Raw genomic sequence first — 26,869 nt, 5'->3', positions numbered from 1 at the left:
TTGAGACCCTTGCTGTTGCCCATGGAGGTGTTCATGGCAGGCAGGGCTTTGAGTGTCCTTCCTCACCTGCGCCTTGCTGGGCTGGAGGGATCAAAAGGGACGCGGGTGGCTTCCCACCGCTGCACCCAGTGAAGTGCGCGCCATTGGAAGAAGTAGCTCAAGGCTGACCTAACGGTGTCCTACTCCGGGAGTGCCGCCTTTCGTGTTGCTGCGTCAAAACGCTATCTAAATGCCCTGCAAATGTGCAGGGCGTGAGGCTGGGGGAGCCTGGGAGCCCCCCTGCTCGTGTGGGACTGCGCCCGTGTTCGGCCCCGCGCCGCCGGCCATCCTGCCTGCCCTGCCTGCAGCTATGGGGGGTATTCCCCACTTCGTTCATATTAATTCAGGACATATACAAGCGTGCTTGGGACCTAACCCCAGATCACAACCAAATCCTGAGATCACACTACTATGAGAAGATGTAATGACTTTTAAATCAATGGAATTGTACTAGTAAAGTAGAATTAGGTCTCCCACCCTGAAACTAAGGTTTTTCCCAGGGTAAAACCTAGTGTTCTCAGCAGAGAGGTGATTTTTTAATTCATTCTTACCTTTATCTGTGTATGTATGCAAACAATTAATATTTTTTGCCTCTAATCAGTATATAAGATTGCAGGTTAACAGAAATGCACTGTGTCAGATGCTCTTTTGCATATATATTTACCTTGACCGCAGCCCCAAACTGTTGGGACTGGCAGGCTGACCTTTCACACTGCCTACTGGCCATGTTCAGTGAATAATTTTGAAACAAATTTTTTACTAGGATTTTTAACATAACTGTTTAGTTGGGGAAGCAATTTGCATTGGGGAAAAAAACCCAAATGTAAATACAGATTTCCCCAGGAGATTAAAAATAGTCCAAAACTAATAGCCTAATCTAATTCACATAATGATCATCACGCAATGTATTCAGTGGGCCTAATCCTGCCTTTGCGGAGTCTCTCTGAAGTCAAGGACTTGATATACCTGTCTGATTTTGAGTTTAACCTTCATATCCCAGTGACAGCAGGGGAGCAGCTTTTGTCTCTATGGTGAATAATATTTTGCAAATTAGACCTCATTTAAAAAAAACAACAAAAAAGCAATATATAAGGTGGGGAGGGAGTCTCTCCTGACTCACACTCATGGGGCAGAGGTCACAGCCAGCGGTGCTCTGGTAGGAAAGAATCGAGCATCGTACCAAGAAATAACATGAAAACTGTGACTCAAACTAACAAAAAGGGAGTTAATCAGAGATAAGGACAGCTCTTTGTCCCTATCGAGCGCTCTCATTAGCGTGGCAGTTAAAGATATTCCTCCATCCTCGTTAACTTTGCATTTGTCCCCTTGTATTTATTATTTTCTCCTTTTTTCTGCCCATCTCAGGGGCTGCATGTTTCCCTTGACTGACAAGTCAACACAGGAGCCAATTCTGGGCTGACGACCTCCATGGGGTTATCGCTGGCTTAAAACGGGCAGGACTGAGCCCAAAGCGGTGCCGCCGGCAGGATGCGGGACCGTCGGGGCGCGAGGAGGTGGGGTGAGGTCCCCCTGCGCTCCCGGCTTCTCCCTGGGCTCCTCGGCACCGAGGGAAAAGTTCTGTCCTGACTTTTGCTGCTGTGCTCAGAGATGAGGTCTGCCCGGCCTCCGCGGCTTTTTAAACCGAGCAGAGACTCCTGGGAGCCTGGCTAATGTGCATATTGATGTACCCTGTAGCTTCTGAGATGATGAAAGAGCACATTGCTTATTTCCACAACAACGAGCTAGGAAATATTTACAGTGACCCAGCTCTGCTACCTGGGGAACTTCTCCCCAGGTGACGGAATGAAGGAACATCTGATTTTTCCTGCCCCCCCCCCCCCAATGCAAATTAAAAAATAACCCCTCAACCCCCCCCAATAAACCAAAAAGTTGTTAGTCAGGGCAGAGATACTTCTTCCACCAGATATGATATAGCTTTAATTTGTATTCATCTTGTCCACTGGGGCTAGAAGATGGAGGAGCTATTATGAAACCCTTTTTTTTTTTTTTTTTTTTTTTTGAATTTGCTTTATTCACTGTTTACTACGCCGGGGCTGACATGATATGATTTGTGCATCGCGGGGTCACAACAAGCTACTCGCAGGACAATTTGCTGAATCAAGAGGGTGATTGTGTCTGGTGCCAGTCAGTCGCAATTAGGGCCAGGATCAGGGAGGCCCAGAGCTTGTGTATCGTCTTGGGCAAACCTCATAGAAATCAGCTCACCTGAAACTAATTGTCACAACAGAGACCTTATGCAAATGAGCCCTAGGGTTAGCGTGGGAAAAGAAAAACTGTCGCAAAGATAGGTGACCTGCTGAGCAGGGGGTCTGTTGCTGGGGAAATCTTTGTTCCATGAGTTAAAAAAATGTTCGCATTGTTCCAAATCCAAGAAAAACGTAGCAGATCCTCTCCCTAAGAAAGCGTGGCGAGCACACTCATCTGAAAGTCCAATAAAGTGGCAGCCAGCTTTCGAGCTGGTAATAAATTGGAAGTCTTTATTCTTTATAAGGGCTGCAGCAGGAAAATGATTTTCCTTTGCAAAGGGGCCTGTAAAGTTTAGCTGCTCGCAGTTAGCCGGCGCTTAAAACTTCACTGTCTGTCGGAGCTTTCGCCTGCCTAACCTGTTGGATCCCAGCAGATTTCCCGACCTGAGGTTTTAGCAGCTGGAAAAAACCTCCCTCTCGCTCCTGGAGCTGCTTTTTGGAAGGTCTGGCTCTCGTACCGCAGCGAGCCGTTGGGTTTGGAGGGCAGGAACAAACGGGGAGCAGATTTGTGGAGATTCTCCCGTAGAAATCTCCAGGGATTTGCGAAGCTCTCCAACTTCGAACGTCTCTTCTCTCGGTGCCTTCCCGAGCAGCACCCGCCGGCGAGACGGGCAGGTTCGAGCGTTGGAAACGTAATCGTGAATTAAGCACATTTAGCAACAGGATCATTGACGTCTGCATGTGAAAACGGCTGTTTCTGACATGCTTTCCCTCTCCCTTTTTCTCCTCTGCCTCCAGCCCAGGCAGAGAAAAGCATAATTTTCAGCGAGCACATTACACAACGTTTGTCTTGTTCACTCCTTCCTCTTTAACAATTTTTATGGGGGTTGCTCAACACGTTCTAAAATAGGAGTGGAGACGATATAATAAAGTGCTGAACTGATGATATACGCGGCAGTTTATGCTGTCAATGGCAAATTCAAAAGAAAGGGATGCAACACGCTCCAAGTGAAGAAATGTAAGCCCATGCCCTATAAGCACATAGAGTGAGAGGCAGCCAGGGTATTTTTGCACATAAGGCTTTTCCAAAGAGGTTGACGGGGACAGAGGCGAGATTAATTGCACTAAAAGATACCGGACAAATTTCAGAGACATGAGCTGCTTTGCGCTATCATCGAAGGCGAAAGAAAAGTTATTTTGTTTGGTTAATTATTAGAGCTGCGCTTTCGATGGTGCCGCTTTAAAGGGGTGAAATGTAGATGGTATCAAATCAGCAAGTTCAGAAATTAACTTCCTACTCACCAAACATCATGAAATAAGGATGGCTTAAAAGTAATGCAGATTAATCACCAACTTTTTTTTTGATCTCTTTTGTCCCTTTACCACTGTCTGAAATAATTTCCACAAATAGGAGACGTTTCACAGTGGGTATGAAGTGCTCAGCTTTCACTCATCAAACTTTAATCGGAACTGCATTTTAGTTTTTGAATAAAGAACACTTAAAAAATTTAGATGCAAATTATTTTGCATTATTCATGCTCTAAGTGTCCTTGTAGATTTAAACACTTCTGAGGCCACCTTGATTCAAGTAATTACCTAGGCCCTCACTGCTCCATCATGAATAAGGTATTTTGTACAAGTAAAGTATGCACCCGATGAGCTTTTAAAGTGGCTTTACACTGAACTTGTGTATTGCTTCTCGTGCATGAGTGATTCGAACATGCGTCGCAATCTGTCTCAGGTGGGAAATCCTGGCAGAGCATCCATGAGTGACGGAAGGAAGCCTACCAGCCTCGGCGCACACTATTTCTTTGTCTTCGCAGAAGAATCTCAAAGTGATTCTCTCGCTCGAGTCTTGTGGCTCCTCTTAAAAGTCTGGGGAAGCAATAGCTGCTAGCAGGGAATGAAATGACAGTCATTTTTCATTTAACCCTTTGTTTCCCATCCCGGCCCCCCTTTGCCTGCTGCCTGCGCTCTGTCACTTAAGGCATTCGCATAAGATAATATAAGTCTTTCTACTTTTATGTAGCATTGTACATCTGCCTCCCCATCTGTCCGCTCAGCCTCCCTCACGTACCAGCGCTAGGTACCACCTGAGCAGGATTTTTCACACAATAGAGCCAGCCCAGCGCCGGGCATCGTGGCTGAGAGCTTCTCCCAACAGAAGTGGCTATCGGATGGCAAGCTAAACGTATATCTACACATATATTGTCAGCAAAATGAGCTCGCAAGAGTTAAATTTAATTGGCTGGATCTCGTAGTTGGCGTTTGTTGCAAAGTGCCCATGGTTTTTTTCTTTTCCAGCTACATTGCTTTGAAGAATTATAGGAATTTTATGATGTGCTATTGGAGTTCCACTGGCAGAGATTTCAGTAAAGGGGTTAAAGTTGGTTTATGTTACAAAAAATTATGCAGAAACCAATAAAAATAAACACACTCCAGTAGACTAAACTTGCTGGGCTTTTAGTTTTAGCTTAACAATAGAAGTTTAGACAAAATCCAACATTGCAGCTTTTAGAAAATTAGTTGACACTCACAGTTGATCATCTTTACTACACAGCGGTATAATTAATATTTAAACATTCTAATAATGCAGCTTGCTTTGCATGCACTTTTCAGCCCCACCACAGTATATTTTATCAGGAATACTGCTAGCATTTTCTTAGGTAATGTCATTTTTTAAAGTTATATTTAAAATAGGATATTGGCTTCTCGCTCAGTGCAAAAGAAATATCAATAGGCCAACAGGCAGGTTTCATACGTCAGTTTACGATTAAAGTATGCCTTTACTGAAGACAATAGAAAATATATAAGGGGCTACTTCATTGCCATCATCATAAAATAAATATATCCAGAGACTATCGGTTCAGAAAACTGTCTCGAGTTGTTCATTTTGCTTCACGCTATCTATAATAAGAGGAACTTTTAATATCTAAATGCAGAGCAAAATCAGGCAGTGACCCACAGATCTGTGAAATACTGCACCTCTGACACCCACTCATTTACAGCCAGAGAGCATTTAATAAAGAAGTTCAGGCAAGTAAAAAAAAAAAAAATATCAAGCGGGAGTTTTCACATGAGTGTTGTCAGGGTTAAGGCTTCTGCCTGCCTGGCAATTTAGTAAAATGGCGAGAAATCATCAAAATGGAAAGGATTGTGCCGGTTTGTTTACTTAGGAGAGCCCTCTTCCTCTTCCAGTGGAGGTGGGAAGGAAAAGTTGTTTCAGGTGCTTTGCTCATCAGCTTAATCCCCCTGATTAGTGCAAGGTGCCCTTTATTCCCCGTCTTATAACTTCTAGCAAGACAGGCTGTTCTTCTCTGAACTGATTTGGCTTTCTCCGGCAGCCTTTCACATGCATGGGTCCTTCTGATGCCAGCCAGAGGGCTGGCGCTTGCGTGGCTGTTATTAACCGCTGTAGATGTGTGGGCACCACTGGCAAAAGCCAGCCCCATGGCTCCTTTGGGCTGAGCTGAGGAGGAAAAAAAAATAAAAAAGATAAAATTAATATACAGGCAGATCTTACACACCCATTTTGGCTGCTGTGTGATGTAAAGAGGAGCTCCTGAATTTCCCAGCTGGAGAAAGCATCCTGCGAAGAAGTGAGCTCCTTGTGTAGCTCCCAGCCTTGGAGGTATTTACTGGTGTGGCCAGGGGGGTATTTTTTTTCCAGGAGATGGGTTTTGAGGGGCACAGCATCAGACGGGGCTGCAGCGGGTTGCAAAGGTGCCTGAAGCTCAGCTGAGAATCCAGCCCTGGGTTTTGTCACGTTTCATTGCAAGTTTGAAAGCAGGCCCATTTCTATTAATACTGTTAATAAAAGGCATATGTTTTGTCAAGCAAAACCACCCTTTCATTAAAACGGAGCATAATTTCATGGGGTTTTTTTATGTTCATGCAAAAATAGCCATTTCCCCAACATGTCCCAAAAAGCAAAGTCGGAGAGTGTGTGTGCAAAATTTCACCAAGCCACAAATATTTTCATGCCAAATACCACTAAATGAAAATGCTCAGCGTCTCACCGCTTTAAGCTAGTCCTAGGGCCTCAGCCTAATTGCCTGGGAGGCAATGGGAGTTTTTAATTTACTTAAAAAGTAGCAGAAACGGGCCTTAAAAATTTCTTGTGTGCAACGACCGTATGACTGACGCCATAAGATCCACAGCATGTGTGAAAATAGATTGCATATTGCTGAGAGCTTTCTCTGGGCTCTGCCATAGATTGCCTTACATCACGTGCGCCTGCGAAGAATTTGGGGATACGGTTTTGATGGAAGACGTCTCAGCGCGTAAAACAAAGTCGCCTTGTGCTGGCAAAGGGCGCGTGGGAGCTGCCGTGCCGCGTGTGCACCATCCGTAGGGCAGGGGTGGGAGTGGGAGTTTTAAGGAAACAGATAAACAACAAATAGAAAGGGCTTAAAAATAGGGCCATAACTTCCAGCCTTGCTGTATTGCGGCCGATGTGTGTAGTTACGGGTGAGAGCTGCTCCGACTCTTACTCTCCAAGTGAAAGTCATGCTATGAGATGTTGGGATAGAAACATTTGTGTTTGAGATGGGAGCAAACCGCCTCCCGTGGTTTGGCTTGCTCCTTCTTTATCAGGTTTTGTTCAGGAAGGCAGTTACACACACCTTGGCTGCAAGTAACTAAAAGAGCGTGTTCTATTTTAAACCTGCTGCTGAGGTGGTAGAGAAGAGATAAGTTGAGACCGAGCTGCTATCTATCTCACTTGCATGACAGATATGTCCAGAAATTGATAAAATTAAAAGCATTTTTCATATGCTAATAGCAACCTGGATGAGGAAAAAATACAGGGAACGGAGTAGCAAAGTCAAGAGGTTTCTATCACAAGTATATTTCTCCCATTACCTAAATTACAGGACTTCTTTCCCCAAACTGATATACATATTTTTACTGTGTCTAAAAGAAAATTCTATAGTAGAGTTTGATTTCAGCATCAACCTTATGGCAGCCATGTGGGAGTGAGATTATGGGACATGTGGAACAAAAGTCTTCCAGCCAGAGGAGGCCTTCTGAGCATAATGATTCTTATTTAAATTAGTCTATGTTTTATTACTCAGTTGGGGAGGGGAGAAGGAAACCAAGGAAAAGAATATTCCTTTAAAACCACGGTCACCTGAATTGTAGATGAAGAGAAATTAAGTAGTTTTCAGCCCATGAAATGGACAAACATTTTCATATCATAATAATAATTTCAAGCAATCCTCAATTTTGGTTTTATTTTAAATTTTACATTTCAACTTGTTTTTCCTGTTGGCATGCCTGCCGATTCATTTGTAAATGTGCTTTAAATTCCTTTGTATATTACAATGAATGCCACCTCTTTAAACGCTCTTAGTAATTTAGCGAACTTCTTTGCCAGTGGGTGAAAGTACAGTATTGTACATGCATAAGAAAAGGTACATTCATTATGCTTCACGTATGAAAAGGTATATTAGGAACGGTTTTGCTTAAAGTGGAGGGGTGAATGGAGGAGCCCCTGATCCATCATAGCGCTTTTGCATGTGTGAGAATGTGTCTCTGTGAGCCCAATGTCCAGAAATGCTGGCCGGGAACCTACCGGCAAATGTGTGCCTGTGAAACCTGAGAAGATTTATAACAAGTAGGTAATCGTTTCAGGCCTACACGAGGGGAGCGGGAACTAAAAGCTCACGCTGGGGCTGACCAGGAGTTTTGGGGAGAGAGAGAGAAAACTTAGGGGTCTGGTTTCTTCCGTCTTCCTCCACGGCTGTCACGAGGTGCCGTGCTGTGCGATGGGAAAAGGGTCATGCAAGGAGTAGGCTTGAGATCCTCCTGTGATTTTGAAGCGTGTTTTGGGGTCGGGGCTGACCCCCAAAGCTTGCCACGCGACTGATTTGTGGTGTGCAATAGGTAGAGGGACAGAAATGAGGTGGCCCCAGGAGCCTGGTCTTGCGCTCCTTCCCACCTCCTTCACCCAGCCGGGATTACTCCTGGCTCTCTCAGCGTGAATGGGAAGGTTCAGTTAACGGCGTTTTTCTTAGTGTGAGAAATACATCGTGTGCCACGATGGATGGTAAAGGGAGGGAGTGTTGAGGCACGGTGGGTATGGCCAGGAAGGGACGGCACCTCTGGGGAGGGGTGCAAGGCCACAGTGCGCCAAATGCTGCTCATCACCTCCTCCTTTTTCTTGGGACCGCTCACTTCAGTAAGGTGAGTGGGATTCATGCCATTGGCTTGGCTTTTCTGTGAAGAACAACCACAGCATTACGGAGATGGTTGGTCCGTTTATGGCCAACAAACATAAAAGCTGAGAGGGTTTCAATGAAACATTCTTCTCCAAACCAGAGGTCATTCATTTTGCACTTATTCCTTTATGTGGTTTCTGAAAGTTTAATTTTAAGGAGAGGATGTGGGTACGCTCTGTTTGTTTTCTTTCTCTTTCCTTTTCTTTCTTTCTTTCTGAGCTCTTTACTTCGAATTAATTTCATGGAAACGCGTGCGAATGCTTTCCAGTGGCATGCCAGCTGTCATTTTTCGATTGGGAGGCAACGCAGAGTTTATTTACGAGATGCAATTTTAAGCTTGATTCATTGTAATAAGTGTCAGTGTAAGGCAGGCGAAGGAGAGTTAGCTTTCATTAACATTCTTCAATTCTGGAGCCCATCAGGAGGTAGATAAGGTACCACCGGGTCCATCCACCTCCCGGACCACAGGAGGACAATGCCAGGAATGTTTGCAATGTGTTTCTATTTTTGTCACACCTATGTGTGGCCATCCATCTGGTCTTAATCAATCAGTCTCATCCTGGAGCTTTGCTGTTCTCCCAGCTGAAATAATACACTTCAGCAAGAGCTCTGCCTCAAGGAGGGTCACTACTCACCATTCCCCAGACAAGGCATATTAACAAGGCTTACATATTTGTAAACATAGGTAAACCCAGGAGGGGTGGTTGGGAAGGAACATTTTGAAATATGAATATTTTATGAATAAACCACTGTGTTGTTTACTTAGCGATATTACACAGGAAAACTTGATGAAGTACTAGAGGTAAATTTGTTTGAGCAAAAAAAAAACCCCAACCCCTCAGAAGCACCGAGACAAAGATAAATGATGAAAGAGCAAATGATCCACCACCTTATTTAAGCAGAGGTAGCGTACATAAAATATATTTCTGAAAGAGCAGAGAAGTGGGTGGTGAATACTGTAAAATGTGCCATTTATTTATTTAGATTGCACATCAGGAGATAAAACAAATGAAAACTCTGACTTGTTAATAATTTACATTTAAGTGGAAAATTCTTACATGCTGTTAAGATACCTCCAAGACCTGACACCGCAAACGCAAATAATTTACATTCTTTGTGCGCACACAACTTCGCTTGTCTGGAAAAAAAAAATTCAAATATGTGTTCAGGGGGCGATGAAAACCAGGATACATTTACACTCTTATAATTACGTTTATTAATTTCGGATGCCTCTTTTGAAGCATTCGTGGAGCTGACCTTCCCATTCATCAGGTGTTCCTGGCTGAGAATCTGCTGGGCCATACCTCACAACCTAGGAGGTAGGAGATGCAAAGAGGGGGGATTTCTTTTCAATAAGCAACGCTATTACTTTTCCCCCTAACAGCTTATGCAAAAAGTTTTGTGGGGGAGAAAAAAAGCCCCAGAAAAAAAAAAAAAAAAAAGAGGAGTGTGCATAACAATAACTACCTCTGTCCCTTCTGTTTTTGTTCTTTTCATGTCAGGGAACTTTTTAGCCGTGCTGCCCGGGTAACTGCTCTGGAAGGTTGGAATATCTCTTGTTGAAGGAGGTTTGTGATTGAGGGCCCTCTGACACAACCTTTTGTTGCTCTGAGGTGTTTGATCCTCTTTCCCTTTCTTCTAAAACCAATCCCATCCCTTTAAAAAATGGATAACCAGCACTTCTTTTACTTATTGTCAGCTTTTGGAAAGTTACTGTGGGGGGTTGTAGAAGTTTAACTAGTTAACCCCTTGCATCCTGATAGCGGGTTGCTATTAGTACTTCTTTTTTGCTCCTTCCCCGGGCGGGGAATATTTCCATAGCTGCGTCAGGTATGCAAATCCTCTTTCATAGGGAGCCATGTGACGGGTTGGCTTGCGGACAGTTTGCTCGCCGATCTTTCTTTCCCCTGGCTCAGTGGAGCTTGCTTAGGGAAACCAGGCTCAGCCGGGAGCTCCGAGCATCAGCAGGGGCTGAGGAGTCGGTCCCCAAATCAGGACGGTCGCTGTTCAATTGCGCTGAAATTTCAAAATGAGTCAGAATTTGTAGCTGCCGATTTTCTTCTCTTTCCTTGAACTGAAACTTGTGAGAGTCACCACAGGCGTAGGCTGATATGATACACTTTTTTTTTTTTTTATTCTCTTTGAGAGCAGCTCTGAATAACAAGAATTCACAGAGAGTCGCTCTTCAAAAGTGTGCGGCCAAATCTGAAAGTAACAAAGGAAGAACACCTTAAAATGAGATGTGTAATAAGAACGCTTGCTCAGAGCCTTGTGATTAAAAATGGGACTGGTTTTTCTTTTTTCAAAGGGAAGGGACACAACCCGGGCTATAGGAAAGAAAAGCAGCTTAAATGGATTATTTAACAAAAAGCAACTTATAGCTCCTAGATAGTGACCTACATTCTGCACACAATGATGATGTTTTACGGTGGTGATAGGGTTAATAACCTAACATCATTCATGTAGTGTTTTTTGAAAATTGAATTTTACTGCTACAAAGTAAATGTAACAGCCCTCTGGAGACAATATTACAGGCACTTTATTGTTTGCTAAGCTGATGTCATCTTTCTACGGACTGACTTTAAAACAAAGGCAGAACATTTATTACAAATATCACTGTGTGAAAGGAAATCTACTGAAATATTGTTTAGAAGGTGGACTGATAAAAATGTATTAATACTTGGCTTTGATTATCTGCAAAGTTATGCCTGTGGAATGCTTTCTCGCGTGATCTCTGCTCAACAGAAATGTTCGTCTTGGATGTTACACCTACTTTTATTTTAACGTTATCCATCTCTGAGCATGTGTTACTTTTAAAACGTGTTTTATAATATACTCTACAGCTCATTTATAACTCTTGGCAGTTTCTTTGTAAGAATGTAAATGAGGTTTTGATCGAAACCTAAAATATTTCCCTTCAAAGCATTTTCGTGTAAACAGGGCCATGTCTTCCTCACTGAAATCACTGCAACTGCTCACGTGAGTAAAACCGACGCGACTTGGCCCTCTTTTAGGGACACGGTTTGGCTCTGATCTGCCTTCTGCAGTGAGTTTTCCCAGTGACCACAGTCCGTGTAGGCTATGGACCTATAAAAGCCAGTATTTTCCAACCTGGATCCCCAGTCAGGTGCCTACATCAACATCTCCCGGCGTGGTGAAGATGCTGGAGACTGACGATTCAGTGCCTCAAAGTTACGTGGGTTAAGTTATGGGGCGTTCAGTCCTTGGAGAACCACACCGTGTGTTTTCATAAAGAGTCTTAATGAAATCACCAGGTTTGAAAATTTTAAGCTGGTTGTAGATGACCCTGAGCTTTGAGTTTTATCATTCCCATGCAGCCTTTCTAAGTAGGTTTCAAACGAACAAAATACAGTTGTCCCTTTTGAGAAGAGCAAACGATTCATTTGCAAATAATTTAATATCCATTAAAGTTTAAATTTCCTTTGTTTACTCACTTGCAGAGCAAATCAATGACCATTTCAAAGTAATAAGTACAATGAGGGAAAATACATTTTCCTGTATCACAGTATCGCTGTTGTGGCTTTTGCAGGTGAAGCATAGAAAGATGTGAACAGCTTTATGAGGACGGGTGTCTAAGCAACTGATTAGCTCATCTGTGTTGAAGGAAGACTGCAAGAGAAGTGTAGGAAAGAGGGACGAATTTAGACAGTGAGTAGTGGAGTTAGCGGTAAAACGAGTAACTTAGTAGGAGTCTGTGACATTGGTATCACTTCTGAAGTCTGTGTACATGTAATGCACTTTGCATAGGTGGACATCTACCTACGCTCCCAAGCAGAAGTTTATATTCATACCCTCTTGTTATGTATTTAACGCTGACAGGTTGTGGCAGCTTATATCAGTGGGATTAAAACTGGCAATCGGACGATAACAGTTTACTTTTAATATCCTCAGAGCAAAGTTTTCAGATTGCCAACAATTATCAAAAGGTGTCTTGCCTGCCTCATTAATGCTAATATTCTTAGATGGTTGAATATGATTTTGCATGTCAAGCCAATCTATCTGGCATACCGCTGGACATCCTTTGACTGGTGCTGTGTGGCATTTTTTGTTTGATCTTTGGTGTTGCTCAGATAAATTTAATCCTGACATAAGCAATACTCATTCTGACATCAGTAGGATCTGCACATAGGTAGAGCAGGGACAGCAGGCTCTGCCGGAATGTTGGAAAGAAGTTCAACTGTTTAAAAATATAATCAAGAACAGACTATTAACCTTTGGCTTAACCGAGAAGTGGAGGTTTGTCTTAACATGACTGAACACAAATGTCCTTGTGTTCCTATATAAAACACCTTTTAGAGCCTTTATTCAGAAACACTGAATGGGTCTGACCCAGGTCCTGCAGAAGTCACCTCACAGGCTTCCAGATTAGGCGTCCCAAGCAACCTCTTCAGTCAAGCCTTGAGCCAAGGCTTGAGCCGAGCCTAAAACTGAAAGGCGTTAAAAGATGAGAAGGTCTCTGCGTGGAGGCTGAGCCCCCAGCTTTCTCTGACAGGTTTTCTTTTCTGTAAGAGTTGGAGGGGAGGGATGGAGGGTTCCTGGCTCATATCATTTGGTGCTTCCCGATGAAAATCAATTGACTTGTGGCCGTTGATGCCGGCTCTGAGTTTGACTCACATTGGCCACTATTCCCAAGGTCTGCAGGAGAGCTATATATAACTACAATATATAATGGTTGCTGTTAAATGCATCAGCTTTGCAAATGGACGCACTAGACATCTCCTTTCTGTCTCATGTACCACAATTGTTTCAATTGTTTGAAGTCGAGTGCTCGACGCCGCTGGAAAGAAGTCTCTGTAACATCTCCCACAGTAGATAAGGCCAGTTGTAATGAAAATAAAGGTGATTCTTTATTGAACACTGGAAACAGACAGGACCTGTAATTCTCTAGCTGCTTGACTGGAATAGCGCAGCCCTAATGCCACTGTGCGGGGGTCTGAGCACTGGCCTGGAGCTTGTAGTCCTGGAAAAGACCCCCAAAACACAGAGCAAATGCACACAGAAAGGGAAAATAGGTACCCTCGTTGCAGGGGAAATGTTGAAACAGCATGCCAGGTTATACAATCAGCATTTCTTCATTATTTTAGTTGTGCTAGAATTCAGAAAAGGTTTGGGCTTAAAAAAAGCCCATCCCAGCAGCAGCAACGGGTATAATCACACATTTGAACGTAAGAATTAGTTTTATGCGGCGCACTAGAAAAAACCAAAATCTTGAGAACACTTTCAAAATAACCAGAGAAAAATAAACCTTTCCTTATGTCAGTCTTGTTAGAGAGGGATTAAGAAACTGGCAATTATTTTGGCGACCTTAATTGTTGCTCTGCAGGAAAATATGTAATTAGAGCACGTTCGCAGGCCTGCACACCTGCAGCACATCCTACAGTATAATGTCAGCTTTCAGTGCTTGCTGGTGCCAGGTTCTATCACAACCAGGCACAGTGATGCTCTGAGAACATTTCGGACTCGTGTAATGTAGCTTCTGTGTATGAAAGAAGCAGGCATTTACACTGCCATACAATGGAGTGTATTACTGCAACACTGGTTTCATTATTTTCCGACGCCTACCTTCAGCACTGCTCTGGTTTACTCAGTTTGAGGTTTTATTGTTACGGTATAATAGTCCTGTACATTTCTGAAATTCCCTTATTATTCAGCTTATTAATACAGTACTGGCTTGATTATCAGGCTGCAGTTGTGAAGGGGAAGATTCAGCCTGCTAGCGAAGTCAGAAGCTGGGTAAATTCCTGGTATAATGAGAACAATTGTTTGACGTGTTTTAGCCCGGCTCTCTGTGTGCATATAGCCGCGGATGCCAACGTACATATGTGCGTGCATGGGGTGTTTGTGCCTAAAAAGAGAGTGAGAAACGTTGGAAGCCAGCTTTAATTTTTTGACAGAACAGGGGAAAAAATCCTCTTTGCGATGCTCCTTGCCTTTGCCTCTTCCCTGCGTTGCTCCTCTGGAAAACTGGAAAGCGAGTTAAAATAAAGGCGCAGTAGAGGGAATAGCTGTCTTCCAGCTAAATTCAGTAATCTGGCACGCTGATAGTTAACAGACTTCTCCCCCTAAGGGAGATACACTGTATTTTGCTATCTGACATGTTGTCATATATAAAGAAATCAATTGGTAATTAAATGATGCACCTTGTGAAGATGACAAAAGGCATTTGGTTGCGAAAAGAGAACTGGGTTGTGAGGGGTTTGTAATGAAGGCCTAATGACTATTCATAAGAGATTTTCAGTCCGTTGATCCACTTGACTGGAAAGTTCTGCCCTGGAGAGTTAGTGCTGTCAGATTCTCTCACCTCAGAAAGCCGCCGCGATCGACGGTGTGGAGTATGAGCGAGAAATTATCTAGTTGTTGCTGCAGGCCTGTCTTAGGTCACATGCAGAAGGCACACATCTGGCTTCCTGTAGGTGCAACCTCGGGACATAAACTTTGACTAATTTTTAAACTATAAATATGTAAGGCTGACACTGAATAAGTTACCTTTTATTCATGTTTTCATAAATTTTCTAGTGTGTTAAAGCCTTCAGTGGAGCTACCATTTTGGACTTTTCAGCTTCTGCTCTTCTTGCAACAATTTCGTTTTCCTTTCCTCTGACAAATGACACTTTAAGAAATTTCCGCGGCGCAGATGTTGCCCACGTTGCCTCCTGTCTTCTCGCCTACAACCGATGGACCGGCCAGAATTGTTTTGGTAGGGTCACCTACAGAGAGGACCTGGTAGAGATGTCAGGAGGCATTACAGGGTTGCAACACAGATTTTGCCCCCAGTGGAGCTTTTTCTTGGTATGTATTTCTCCGGTCACTAGCACTCAGGATAACCGTACCAGGCCATTGAGAGTCTCCTCCTCCGAGATATTTCCCGATCTTTTCCATTTACAGGAGGTCCCTTGGATGGGGATTGCTTGGAGGTGGTACACCAGGAGGTAGATGCCCACGGTGTCCTAGTTAAACCAAGAGCTGCGCCCTAATTGCTGAGACTACAGAGATGAGCACCTTTTACACATCCATCTCCAATGTTGCACCCTCTTGAGTGAATAAATCTCTCTCTAGCGAGCAGTATTTTATAATTAAAACTGAAAAGGAACAAATTGATTTCAGGAAGCTATTCTGGAGTGCGTAGACATTGCCCTACGCTGATCAAATCCAGCACATCTCCTGGGTGAGAGCCCCGAGCTCTGTACATGTTTGCTTTTTGAAAAGTGGCCATCCACCTTATCTTATCAGGCAGCTCACCTTATCAAAGGTAAACATATTTACCACCTCGTTAAAGGTTCTTTGCACCAGCACTTGAAAGCACTATTTGTGGACAAAACCCTGTCAAAGTCATTGTTTAAGACGGACAGGAGGAAGTTATGGCAAACTTTGGAGGTTTCAGTCTGTCAATAAGGGAGCAGCAAAGTAATTCAATACATTATGCATATTTGAGATGGCCTCATTGGTGTTTCCTTCTTGTGTATTGTGGTTACTGAATTTTGCTGATGTGTTTGCCGGAGCTGACAAGGTAGACCAAATGAATGGACAAATGCCAAAAAAACAATTATGTTTATTAATGTACATTGATTGCTTGTTTAGGGTATAAAACAAATTAAAAAATACATTAGTATTTAAACCTTCTTTTTATAGCTGGCTTAATGACTACACATAATATAGTGTCCAGTAAAGGACTATCTACAGTACCTATAACTCCTGGCTTTATTGTCATATTATTTGACTTGGATTTAAAAGGATGGTTCTCTTGTCATTTCTTTAAATGACAATCTGTATTTTTTTTTTTTAATATATAGGCCTTAAGTCAACTCATTAAGGCCAGAATCAGCTACTCTCATTTACTTTAAACCCACTATCGACCTCAGCTGTGAGCATCCCCTAGTTTCGTGCCACCCGCCCACCCACCCACCCTTGGCCCCAGTGGAAAGCGTGGTGGGGCCCCAGCAGCACAGGGAGATAACTTGCCCCAAACCCAGCCCCTTCCTGCCGCGCTGCTTTCCCCAAGGAAGGGCAACTCCACAAAGACACGAGGCAAGCCCAAACTTTTGCCAGTATTTGCTGGTTTTGTCCACATTTCCACTGTCCCCTAAAGCATCCAGGAGGCACAAGGTTTGTCAGCAGTTTGAGCCCTTCGAAGGAGGAGAGGCACATGCTTGGTCTTCCCCCTCTTCACCCCATTCCCATGTACGCACCCAAGCCCCACCACACATCCACCATCAAAATGCAGCCTTTAGTGGGGGGGCTGACTGACACACAGGAGAGGACTCTGGGTTTACATCCCAGGATTGTTTATGGCACAAGAAGTTGCTAAATAATTTTACAGTATCTCTTTTAAGTCTGGGCAAGAAAGTTATAGCACTTTAAGTTGAGGGCAACATCATTCAGTATGGTCTTAGAAGTACTGCCAAATAGCAAAGTGAAAGCCATAAAGTAAACATGACTTAGCGACACCTGGACCTTTCAGGTTTTACAGCAATTGTTTATAATGTTGGACTGGCCTCTAAAATATGTCTGCAGAAACAGTGCCGGAGCTTTATTTTACCTAACTTGCTCACTTTTTATGTTCTATCCAGGTTCTACCCTTCATTATTTGCACTTATTTAAGGAGTCCTGCTTTCTTCCCTTGCTCTTTTACTTGGCTTTTTATTCACTAGCCGAGGCGGTGACGTAGATTTAGCAGCACAGTTTCCACATTTAACGGATGTCTTTCAAAATTCCTCAGCATATCGGCGCATGTGGCTCAGAACATGGCTAAACTGGCTCCAAAAGACATTTTTACCATTTTTTGGGTTCTCTGCTGAAAAGAAAAGCAGAGATGCCGTTGTCTCAAACAGTGGCTAAGATTAAAAAAAAAAAAAAAATGGAATTAATTCCGAATCCACAAAAGTTCCCATAAAATGTTTTTTTCGCCGCTCTGTTGGAAACTCTTCTCATACAATGCCCCTATAAACCTACCTCAGTACTACCAGGCCCTATTGGAACTAATGGGGCTTGACAGTTCTTCAGTTAAAAATTATACATGAGGGTCACTTTCCCTTAAATTATCTATTGTATGCCAGCTGTTCACAACTACAATGGTCTTACTTTCTTCCCGTTGCCTAAAATGGTTAGCTTCACTGCAAAGCTGTCGTGACTCTTACTGTAGATAGCTTTTAAAGGCACTACTTCATCTTAAGCCACACCTTGATGGCACTACTAATTTCAGATAGATTTTTATCAGTTCCAGGGAATGTTTGGAGCGTTCGTTTTGCTTGTTTCGTCTCACAACACTTGACTTATATCATAATTTCTCATTTGCTGTACAACTTTATTCTATTTTTATGCTTCTGAGTGATGCTGCTTTAAGTGCCCATGAGTGGTACTTCCGGACCATAAGCACTATCAGAGGCAACCTCAGGCAGATAAAACTCCTTGTCTTTTTGTTGGGGAGGAGAGAAAGGGTCATCGTCAAGTGCTGGTTTTTTTTTCTTTTTTCTTTTTCCCTCTTGCCTCTTAAAACTGAAGGTACCGCAGCTTTTTTCATAAAGGGAGACTACACTTGGGTCATGCTTATTTCAGAATCAAAGCCTTCATCCTCAAATGCTTCTCATGACTTGCTAAAGGCTGCAGTGGTCATCTTTGGGCTGTAATTAGAAAGCCTGACACTTTTAAAAGATGCCTGTAGAATGAAATATTCCTCAAAGTTTTGGGTTTTGGTTTTTTTTTTGGTCCTGATTTGAAAATGAAAAGCAACTAACTTTCCTGGTCTGCTTGGTACTTAAATAAACCTGCCACCCTCATTTCCATAGATTAATGAATAGTGGAAAATACGTGGCAAAGGTTTATGCTCATACTCTTCCCTGCCTTATCAGGGGCATTCTTTTCAATTATAAGATAAGTGTGATTTAGTAGTTATTTTTGCAACCTGGCAGAGCTACCGCATCTGTAGCGTTGTTTGATTTTTAACACGCGCTAGCTTTGCGATGACCCACGCTTTCCGTACCTCTGAGCAATTAAGAAGCCTATAGCAACACAACTAGTTGCAGTCGAAACCTGGCGCAGCTGCATATTGATGCTTATCATTAATTTATTTAAAAACCCGGTCACTGATCCACAGGCTGCGGCAGCTGGACAAGATCCCACATTGGTTGCAGTTACACGTTTCTCCCGCTCCATTATGTGATCTTTCAGGGGTTGGGGGCATTAATATGCAACTGTTCTGTTTTCTTTCAGCTGGCTTGTAAACTCTTTAACCAGTCGAACAGAGTTTGCAATTGTTGCGGGGTTGAGTGGGTGGATAGGAGCCGGGGCTGCAGCCTTGTCCAGTTGTAGATAGAATAAAATTGACAATGATGCAATGGAGCTGGCATCTGGACAACTCCGTGGGATGAATGGCACTGCTCTCGCAGTCCCTCCGGTGGTTGTACGCCTTGTAATAGCTAGCGTAGGAAGGGTGGTGAAAATTGATATGCACTATTACTACGTGTATAAAACTTAACACTGGGGCCATAGCACAGGTGGGGGGTTCCTGTTTATTGATTTTTATTACTCGGTTAGAACATACGGCTAATGCTTTTATACTCCAGGAGCTCTGGGAGTGCTCACCTCAGGTAATAAACCTCCCCGTACTTTGCAGTAGTTCACAATTTACATGTAAGCTTACGTTACGCCGTACAAAGCCATCCCTCTCCCTTTTGTAATACACGGCTGAAAGGGAAAAGAAAGCAACTTACAGTGTTTATTTCGAATTTTGAAAACTATTCATTCCTGCGATGGAAATGGTCCCTCATTCTAATTACTCATATTTCCAAGAAAATTAGTCACACAAACTTATGTTATGTGTTGTCTCAGAGGTTGAAAGCAAATTAGGTTTCCAATAAGACAGTACATCAAACAAAGTAACATGTTCTTGATGCAGATGACTTTTTTTTTAGAATTATGGTTGGACACTTTTGGCAGACAGATTGTCTTTTACTCTATCAAAATGACAGTTTCTTTTGTAACTGCTACATTCATAATTAGAAGGAGAGAAGCAATCTGCCCAATTTAATATACTAAAAGAAGTTTAGTGTCTTGTGCTAGTAATTTCATTATTTTAAAATATGAATTAATTGTCTTAAAATAATATTGTTAGAAGTATAACTAGTAGGATTATGGAGCTAATTCTCTTCTTTTAAAAAAAAAAATCAAAGCTTCTATTAATGCACTTCAGGCTAGATTAGGATTTTAGGTTTATATCAGGTGTTCAGTTTGAAGATTCAAGGGAACAGGCTGGAGGCGGGGGAAGCGAATCCTTAATGTGAAATTCCTCCGTACAAGACCCAAGCTTTCCCAGGTTTACTGTAAGCTTGCAAAGCTTAACTCGGGGTAAAGAATGAGGAGAACTAGATGGTTTAGCAGCCTGGGAATAGAAGAAAAGGCCTTTCACCTCGGGTTCAGGCAGTTTCCTTGGGGAGCTTGGTGCCAAACGGGCTGCCACTTTATTTTTTGGGTTGTTGTTAGAGGATTTTCACACACAGTCCCCCAGCTTGCTTTGTTCCCGGTGTTGATATAATAGTTATTCTAGCGCCCAAAACTGCGCAGGTTTGCAAACGCAAGGTCTCCAGTCCCCATCAAAATTCGTGGGTGTAAGACGTAAGTCAGCAAAAAAGGCCTCCAAAAAACCTGATTTATACTCTGTTCAGAAACAATATTAACCTTGAAAGTTTAACTTTCTCCCATGAAATATGATCCCGACACGGGCCGTACTTCGTATTTCATTAAAAGGGTGAATAACTTTAAATCTCAAGTAGGTTCTTTTTTGTTAAAAATTCATGTTATCTTTTCACCTCGAGGTAGGCACCGGCTGAAATCTGAACCCACTCAGCGGCAACCAAAGGATGTTCATATCTCAAAGCAAGGAGCTGAGGGTTTCGGGCAGGTACCCGGTGCAGGAGGGAGCACATCCTCGGGGATAACTGGTGTATGTTTTGGCACGTTAATGAGAGGATGAGGCCACCCTGCCTGGCCAGGTAGGAGCCCCGCCAGTGAGGGAATCGGGGAGAGAAAGGAGAATTTCTTTCCCCTGGTAGTGGAGAGGTGCTGGAGCACCCTGGGGAACCCACACTTTGCTGCAGGGGAGGCTGTGGCTGGGGCGCTGCTATTAATACCACTTCCAAAAAACAGAAAGTACAGAAGGTCGAAAGAAAGAAAAAATACTTGAAGGCTTGAGGTCTGAAGCCTCACTCCACATCCCTTATTTTACCTCTTAACCACGGGCAATGCCTCTGAAGTTTACACACTTAAAACAACAAAAACCCAATGCATTTTTAACAGAGTTGTTTTCTCTGTCGGGAGGTCCCTCCTCTTGCTGCTCTTCCCTTTTGCTCGGTATCAGCCGAGCCCTTGCCCTTTGCCATCAGCTCCATAGGAAAACAGCTGCAGAAAGCCTTATCCCAACCGGAATAAAATCATTATGACACAGCAAACCCAAACATGACGTGTGGTTTCAACAGCCTCTTATGCCCAGCTCTGCATTTCCTTTTGGCTGTGAGGATAAGGTTGGGGACCAGCCTAATAAGAACATTTCAGCTGACCGTGAGGCACATGTAGATAGGAGAAACTTTGAGCCATTTTAAGCTCAAAGTCTGGTGGGAAGCAGGCTCTGGAGGTGGTGTTACTCCACATGCACACACACACGCAGGCAGCCAGTAGTTTCTCACATGCATGGAATCAAAAATCTGTGCTGAAAAAGCATCAGTTTCAACACCAACTGGAGGATTTCTAGTGCTGCAAGGCGTGAATTTTGCCCTTTTTTGCATTGATCAGGATATATTGAGTGAGACACCTGGTAGGGGGGAAAAAAAAAAAAGGAAAATAGGCCACAGGCACCCTGTGCTCAATGGAGGGGTGGCCAGAGGAGCACGGCTTATTTCTCGCTTCCCTTCTCAGGTGTCTCACAGAGGTGTAGGAAATCGCAAGTGAAGAGTGCTGGGGGAAACCCCGCGTGGGGGCACGGCCGGGGCCGACCTCCCCTCTTCCTCCTCCTCCTCCTCCTCCTCCTCCTCCTCCCTATGGCACCTCCCGTTCGCTCCCGACGCAAGCGCGCGACTGCGCTGCAGATGCGAGCGTTGGCGCTGGGATGAGCTTGGCTGTAGGAGGGATGCATGAGGTTATTAATTCGGTGTATTACTGTCGTTCTCTTGAGGAAGGCAAGCGACGAAAGGCTGCTGGGCATTTAAGGGTCTCTATTCCTGCAAAACCCAAGGAGAACGCCATGGGCATGCAGAAGGCATCTCTCCAGCCCCGGGACATCGTCCCTGCCATGTTTTGAAGGCTTGTGCCGAACAATGGAGGCTTTAAAGCTGGTTAGAAAGGACAATCAGATATTTTTTCCCTAACAGAAAATGCTGGTGGTTTAGATATATGGGTCACTGCTAACTCTCCCTCTAATACTTTCTGCTCAATACATACCAAAGGGGAAAGCAGTCCGAGGCATGTCTGTCCTTGGGACTAAGCCAAATGTTCATTTCAGTAATGCTATTTACTGGGAGACATCTTGATTAACGGAGCTTAATACTATGTGAAATCGCTACCAGTTACGTAGTTCTAGTAATACCTATGCTGTTGGCACTTTTTTTTTTGTTAAGGGTTTCTCCCCATAACCACCCGCTCCCGTCAGGCATCGCGCCCTTCCCCAGGACATCAGCCAAGCCGGACTCCGGCTGCATCCCACGCGCTTTGCGAGCATGTCATCACCAATCCGCCGGCATGCATCGAAACCTGATGTGAGGTCAATTGGACGCTGACTCAGAGGGCCATTCTTACCTGTCTTTAAAAGCTGCTAAATTTTTGCATGTATCTATCTCAAGAGTTTCACATCTACTGTCTAATGCGGGAAAGAGCGAAGTAGCCCAGGTACTTTTTCATTTCTCATCGGCACAAAGCTGCTTGGCTATGAGTTAGACGACGTACTCATTTCTGTAAATTCAGAAGCTGGTGCTGGTGGTGCAGTTTTTCACACAGCTTCTTCAGTGACCCCTAACATCTGCCTAACCCTTAAGCGTACACAAACCATTTCTGCCTTGGGTTAGAGGGTAGAGGGATATTTTTGCCGTGCTCTTTTGGAAAGCATGTTTGTTGTAGCTCTAGGCCAACGATTTTTTTCCGAAGCATTTTTACCTAGCAGATTTATGTACTCTAAGCGTCTCCCTAGTCATCTTTTTCCAGCAAACAATGCTGGATTTCCCCTCAATATTGAATGCATCTGAGGTTGGCTCTTTTATCACTCCTTTTCTTCTTGGTGTCTCAGAGTTTCGGAGTCTTCCTCCTTTGTCTCAGAAAGGAGCAGCGCTGAAAGCATTTCCACCTGGATGTTTAAATTATTTAAGTTGCAGGAACCAGACCTTTTCCCGCCTGAGTAGTTGTGGGTTTTAAAGGCTAAAATTGCTTCATCATGCCAAAGTGAAAGTATGCATAAATTATTTAGTTAAACCTGAGAAAATACAGACTTTTCTCAGTGATCTTTCAAGGGCTGCCTACTTAAATTTCAGAAGAATGGGCAGGGGTTTCTCTCTCTCTCTCCTCTTTCTTTCTCTTGAAAAATATTTTAAGTACCTATTCAGCCTTTTCTGAGATAAAGCTGTGACCAAAAATTGGAGGGCTGGGTTTTGAGCAAGTGTTTATAATAGAAAGGAAAATGCTGTAGAAATCCTAAGTACCCCTACTTCATCACGAACCTATGAATTCTCTCACCAGAGCAGGTAACAGGCAGTTGTGCTCCCGATGCCAAGCAGAGGTTTGTGTCAGCGTTTCCACTGTGGCCTCTGTTTATCGGGAGTTTATAGCTCGATTGTAAAAATACAGAGGAGCAATTTTTTTTTAACTGACTTCCAGCTTTTTTTCACTCATTTTGGGCCAGTTTGTGGTATTCTTGCCACGCTACACAACAGAAATGCCTTGCTGTGGGCAGTAAGGCTACCTAAAGAACCTGGTAGTGCTCCTCCTGTAGCAGAATCTGTCCCTTTTTATTTTTAAGGCGTAACGCAGCTGGTATTGAAGTTAATGAGAAAGGTCTCTTGGGCTACAGCGGAGCAGGAGCAGTGTTTAAACCTTCTCCAGGCCACCAGAAGGACCCACCAGCACGGGACCTGGTTCTGTCAACACGGCAGAGTTTACAGGACTCGTCCCCTGTGTAAAGAAACCTGATCTTTCCCCGGCTGATGTCAATATTTCTGTCACTGACTGTGGGATCTAGATCAGGGTCAGATATAAGGATGTAAAAGAGAGGGGGAAAGAAACAACACATTTCCCCGTGAAGGCAGTTATTTGTTTTACAGTGTTTTTTAATATAGTCTGTCTCCCAGGTTGTGTGTGGCGATGGGAGGGAAGAGAGTAAAAAATACTCTTAAAAGAAGAAATACAGACCCCGCTCCGTGGCTGATGCTAGAGGGAACTCCGTTGCAAATTGTGAGTTGTCAGAGGGATAAGATTGCTGCAGGATCCGTTTCTTCATTTTGCAAACAATTAATTTGGCCTTGTTGAAATTAAAATAATAAAAAAAAAAAATAAAGAAAGAAATGCTCTGAACTAAAAGCTGTGGTTTGGAGGAGGTGGCCGGTGGGGAGGGCAGCCAGCCCCTTGCCCTTTCGTTGGAGTGGAGGACACGGCCAGGAGCTGGAGGGAGGCAGCAGGCACCCACGGGAGGGTGAAGTGTCAGGACTCCAACGGGGTCCATCAGCCAGTGATTCATTACGCGACAGACACCGACACCGTGCATGGCAGTGACTTCAACGTTTAGGGGATTGTGGCATGCCTTGCGATGAATATGTATTTTCAGAATGAGTGTATACACCAAAATCCCTTCAGTTTTTAGTCAATGGAGCCCTTACAATCAATCAGGTAGATGATACCATATGTGCAAAACCAATAGAGATCACAAAAATACATATTTATCCAAGCTGGTCCTTCAAGCTGTTGTGGTAAGTTAGATAAATTTTGCATGTTTTCAAAACTGGAGCAGTGACGAGCAGAAATCTGGAAAGGATGTTAGGAGCTATTTCCTAATATAAATCCTGCTTAACTGCTAGAAACTCTTCATAGTTTCCCCTACCAGTTCCCATCTACTTTAATCAACAGTTTAGGTGGTTTCTCTCTTTTGTACTTTAAGGGGAAAAGGAGCACACCAGAAAAAAGAGGCTTGGGAGAAATAACTTCTGTAGCTGCAGTTCAGCGAGAGAGTGGAGACATGAGCCTTCTCGTGCAAGCAGGGAAATAAATTGTTAAAAATCACAGTGTGAGATGGGGAATCAGCTGTAGCTGCAAATCTCATTGCTTTGGTTTAGTTTCTGCCACAACCTGCACATTAGCATTTTCTCTCTCTGAATTATTGTGAAGATTTGTATTATATGTAATTACAATACAAAGAGGCTCTGCCAGATAAAGCTATTTGCTGAAGTACTGTTTTCAAAAAACACAGAGTCCTTTCACACTTTAACTTACACCTTTTCATTACCTGCTAATAAAAGTACAGTGGATAGATTTGCCTAAACATGTCTTGCTAAGAACATTAACCCCATGGGTAACTCTGGCCTTTTGAGATACAAGCTTTCAATTTTAATAACGTCTCCTTAAAAAAAAAAAAAAAAAAAAAGTCAAGTAAAGATACCGAACTATTTTTGCCCCTTTTTGCCAATGTTGTAAGCATCCTCGTACCATAGATAACAGAGTTAAGTATAGAAAATGCATTGTGGCCAGGCTCCTAGATTCACTACTGCCATGTGAATTATAAATCTTACAAACAGGGGTGATACATCATTTTTTATTAAACTTATAACATGACTGCTGCACAAATAGTGTTTACATAGAAGGGTATACATTTAATTTACTCTCTGGGAACATTTCTAAAGAATATAAATTGCATTTTGAAAGCTTCCTTCTCCATAAAGTTCATCAATTTTTTTTTTCCTTTTTTTTTTTTTTGGCATTTTAATTGGAGCATCCAAACTGCGCGTCCTTACTCAAAGTATCAAAGACCAAATATCCGTTGTACGGTTATAAAATCAACTCTAATTTTCTTCCTATGAAGTACCAGATAATCAGCCTGTAAATTTTACCTACATTACTGTGGGGATGCGGAGCTATAAATTCAAAACAGTATGCAGGTTGGTGAAAATTGAGGTCTAGGCAGCAATGCATGTCCATAAACTTTTCTCAGGTTATTGGAATAGAACAAATCAAAAGCTGTTCCTGGTTGTATGATATTCTCTTTTGATAGACCGGGCTGCTTGTTGTTAGCAATCCAAGTGCAGAGGTTAGTCAGAGCAGAATGTAATTTCTAGCAATCTGACAGACCTGCGGATTGAAGCGGCAGGTTTTCCCTTCCGATTTCAGGGAATTGCTTCTTACTGTGACAAATGATTAGCTGTTATCTCGGACTGAATTTGATTTCTACAAGCAGCTGAGTCAGGTAACTTTGCAGTATTTGAGGGGGTTTTACAGGAAATGAAATCAGCTCCCTAGTCACATGCAGACCAAATGAAATCTTCCCGTTGGGGTAAAAATTGTGCTTTTGGTTAACTACGGGCAGGTTTACCAAATACACATCTATATATTGATGATTTGATGGAGTTGATTGTTTTTAGCGTCCCAATCAAACCCGCGCTCCAGCGATGCTGAGTGCTGGCGTGGATGGAGGGTGTTGAGGATAAAGTTAAAGCTGGCGGTGCCAGATGTGCACCACGAACAAAGGTACCCAGGGTGATGTGGCATAAACTACGGTTACTAAATTTGGCTCCGCATTGTTTCCACACAAGGGAGCGAATGGTGATGTTAATCAGATTAGACTCATTAAGGGGAAAAAAAAAAAAACCAACCAACCCTCGCGCCCTTCGCACAACGCCTTCTGCATCGCTTAACCCCACGCGGGAGGCGGAGGTGTCGTCGCGCCGGGGTGGTGGCTCTTGCACGGCTCCTGCGCCGCAGGTGAAAAACCCCTGGCTTTGCCCCGTGTGCTGTGGGGAGGTGAAGGAAAAAGAGTTTTCCCTGCTGGAATTGGGTGGAAAACAGGGGGATGGGGTCAGCATGTAGATGAGATATATCTCCTGCTTTGGGGAGTGCTTTGAGAGAGCCTGATGCTGCTGCCTGTATGAAAACGGTGTGCATCTTCAGGAGGACCATCTGACACGCCAGCCCTGAAGCTGGGCATTTCACAGGGAGGTTGTAAGAACAGCCTTTGTGTGGAAAAAAAAAAAAAAAAAAAAAAAAGAGGCTATTTTGCTTCTTCCTCACCCAACTCATGTTCACGTTCCCTGTGAAGAGCCCCGGCGGCCCCTCGGTGCTGCCAAGATCGCTGCCGGTACCCTCAGCGTGGAGGGGGCTATGGAAAATGGCAGAGAGATCTGAGCACTTGATCTCTCCGTAGCTTATGAA

General features: G+C 43.4%; 1 protein-coding gene across 4 annotated transcripts in view; it reads left to right on the top strand.

Moving 5' to 3' along the window:
- Positions 1-26,869, top strand: part of ZEB2 (zinc finger E-box binding homeobox 2) — a 115,887-nt gene that overhangs the window by 30,454 nt on the left and 58,564 nt on the right. The window contains exon 1 of one of the 4 annotated variants that reach the window (XM_050900312.1): positions 5,850-5,877. The exons of the other annotated variants lie outside the window; for them this stretch is intronic. The gene's annotated coding sequence lies outside the window, so the exon portion shown is untranslated. Of the gene's footprint in view, positions 1-5,849; positions 5,878-26,869 lie in introns of those variants that run through there. 4 annotated transcript variants of the gene reach the window in all.

This window comes from Gymnogyps californianus, chromosome 7 (genome assembly GCF_018139145.2).
Source record: "Gymnogyps californianus isolate 813 chromosome 7, ASM1813914v2, whole genome shotgun sequence".
Classification (NCBI taxonomy): Eukaryota; Metazoa; Chordata; class Aves; order Accipitriformes; family Cathartidae; genus Gymnogyps; species Gymnogyps californianus.
This window is presented reverse-complemented; position numbering and strand designations above follow the sequence as displayed.